The following is a 3375-nucleotide window of genomic DNA, read 5'->3' as shown; positions in this document are numbered from 1 at the left end:
GAGAACGATTCCTGGTGAATGAAACAGCAGGCAGGAGGGTGATTCCGCTGGGCAGCTCTTCACACACAACCCAGGAGCTGAGGGGAGAGGAAGAGGCCCACGCACGTCCACCGTGCTCACGCCCCCTTGGAATGCCCCCCCCACCTAGAGACCCGGACCCAAGTGAAATCTGACCTGAAAATGGGCAAATCCTCACTTTGGCAGAGGGACAGGGACTCGGGGCCACAACTTGACCTCAGAGCAACACAAGTGCAGACACAGCACCCCAGGACACCCTCCCCACCCAAATTCAAGGAGGAAAACCAACGCCCCGCCCCCTTGCGGAAACCCCCGGCTGCTGGAGCAGACGCCTGCCGGCGTGTGAAGCCTCTGCCGTCCCACATTCTGGGCTCAGCACCTGTGCCTCATCCCTGGCACTGCTCGCCACACCCACAGGTGTGCCAGGAGGGGCAGGTCCTAAGGTCTCCACTGCACCAAAGCCTGCAAGGCAAAGGGGCAGCTCCCTCCAGCAGGAGTGCAGAAGCACACACTGCACCAGCGTCACAGCGTGAGAATTCTCCCCTCGGTCTCCGAGTCTCCAGTCTGTTGCCCGCCACGGTCTTCTGCCAACGGCGAGGCCCAAGCTGGGCGGCACATTTGGTTCTCACCATTTCCCTTGTCAAATCAATACTGCAAACATATCCGATTCATCCTGTCACTAAAAATGAAATAATCCGCCATCTCCATTACAGATGATGCAATCAGGTTTTCATTACCGGGTTTTTGTTTTGTTTAGTTTTTTGTTTTTTTTCTATTTTGAGATGGAGTTTCTGCTCTGTCGCCCAGGGTGGAGTGCAGTGGTGCGATCTTGGCTCACTGCAACCTCTGCCTCCCGGGTACAAGTGATTCTCCTGCCTCAGCCTCCCAAGTAGCTGGGATTACAGGTGCCTGTCACCATACCCGGCTAATTTTCATATTTTCAGTACAGACGGGGTTTCACCATGTTGACCAGGCTGGTCTGGAACTCCTACCCTCAGGGGATCCACCTGCCTCCTCCTCTCAAAGTGCTGGAATTACAGGCTTAAGCCACCACGCCCAACCATTACTGGTGTAATTTCTAAGCCACTCTCTCACACCCACTCCCATTTTTTTTTTTTTTTTAAAGAACGAGCTTTATGGCTAAATTTTTCCCCAGAGAACCAGTTACCCATTTCAAGTACAAATAAGACACGGTGTTTAAAAACCAAAAATGCCAATTTGCACAGAAGTCTCCAAATACCCAGTCGATTTGAGCCTTGAGAATAACATCAAGCTGTTGGCTGAATACAACTTCCCTTTCCATCTGTCTGCCTGTGAGTTAGACACAAGGACGAAGCCACGAGCTAGGGACATAAAGGCAGGAACCACACCAAGGCAGCCGAGACTCCAAATAAAAGCTCGAAGGACCAACACAAATGCACCACACCCTGCACACCCTCCTCTCCTTCCTCTTCAGAATTTCCAGAGGATGAAACAGGGACCTCCTCAGACGTCCCACGGTGCAGGCAGCCAGAGGGGAAGGCGGCAGCAGCCTGAATGAGGTGACCAGGAAATCACATTCCACAGACACAAATTCTCCGTGTGCTTTACATCCTCTGTCTCTGAAGAACTATGCCACTCTAACAGTCGCTAGAAAACCGCTTTCAAGTATCATTTCCCATTTCAAGCAAAGAAAACAGTGGTGGGGCATGAGGGAAAAACATAGCCATGTGTTCTGAGGTATTAAATAAGGTTTTTTTCTGTTATAAACATATAATTTTACGTTCTCAGTTTTCTGTATAACTGATAGGCTTCCTAATTAGCAGACATAGTAATAAAAAGGTGAATTCCAAGTGTAAGATCGGAGGAACCGTTCACATGATTTCAGGTTCTGCTACTGTGTTTCAACTTAAGTAAATGGTTCTGTGCGTTGGCAACAACGCCTGAGAGTCTGTGTGTGAGTCTGTGTGGCTGTAATCAGAGTTCGTGTTGGCTCCGTACCAGAGGATGTTATACTGTTACATTATCTTCTACAAAAAATCCTTAAAAAAATGAAAGCTGAATAGACATACACACCCTCCCAAATAATCCAAATGTCCACCGAAATGAAAAACAGATGAATTACGCTTTCCATCACGGAATATTCCTCAGCAGTGAAAACAAACTATAGCCACAGGTGCCAACTAGGATAAAGAAAACCTTTTAAACACGTTTAAAGTGAACTGACTAGGCGGAATTCCTCGATTACAGGCATCTGCTCCAAAAGGGTGCTGTTCTGAATCCTGTGATGTAGAATGATAGTTAGCAACCCTGTTTCAGGGCACATCTAGAAAAAAAAACACAATAATGACTACACAATTTTAAATTCTTTGTAAATTATAACTATTACTATGAAAATTCTAAAAATGTGAAAATCTTCCCAACTGTTGTTGGACAAGCTTCAAAATAAATACCCTGGCATTGCTTGCCACATCCACAGGTGTGCCAAAATAAATGAAAATATAGCCCAAGTTAGTAGAATCGAAACCTGAAGATGTACGAGCCGTCCCTGCCTCGCTATCTATACATCGTGTAGAAATTTAAGAGCAGGTAGTGACACTGCAACGCAAGGCTCAAACCAACTGGGCATTTGGAAACTTCTATGCAAATTGGCATTTTCGGTTGTTAAACACGGTGTTATTTGTACTTCAAACAGGTAACTTTTTGATTCCCTTGGAAAAAATATACCCATAAACCTGGTCTAAAAAAAAAAAAAATACGGAAGTGGGTATGAGAGAGAGTAGCTTAGAAATTTTAAAAGTATCAGCAGGGAGCAGTGGCTCATGCCTGTCATCCCAGCACTTTGAGAGGCAGGCCCAAGGGGCCTTTGAGGACACCGGTCTCCTCTGCTGCCTGCCTGCTGGACTGACCCCAGGACATTCACTGGGTTTCCACCCCTGTCTCATTTAACATCCCAAGGGTGGTCTTCATCCTCGTCTGGGGCTCAGCTCTGCCCCAATTTCCTAAATCTCTGCCTTCAGAGTCTGAAACACCCACGCCCAGGGTCACCTTAAGTCCACGTTTACCCCAGAGAGTCCCAATTTTATGTTTTCCCAGCATCGTCTTAGTGATAATTTATCCTGTAAATTCCAACTGCCTTCACACCTCACCCTTGCTGTCTCCCAGCAGACCCCACTCAGATGCACATGCCCCAGACCCCACACCCAGGTCTGTGCATGCTGCCCTGCTCTGCCCATGTGGAGACCACCTCCCTTTCTTGAGGAATCAGCTGGCGATCATCTCCTTGTGGAGGGCTGCCCTGACTTCCAACTCTCTCCAGCGAAGGCAGAAGCCATCCTCGGTACTTCCCCAAAACTCAGGCCAAGTATGAAGATGGCG

Source organism: Macaca nemestrina, unplaced genomic scaffold, assembly GCF_043159975.1.
Source record: "Macaca nemestrina isolate mMacNem1 unplaced genomic scaffold, mMacNem.hap1 Scaffold_79, whole genome shotgun sequence".
Classification (NCBI taxonomy): Eukaryota; Metazoa; Chordata; class Mammalia; order Primates; family Cercopithecidae; genus Macaca; species Macaca nemestrina.
Note: the sequence above shows the minus strand (reverse complement) of the source record.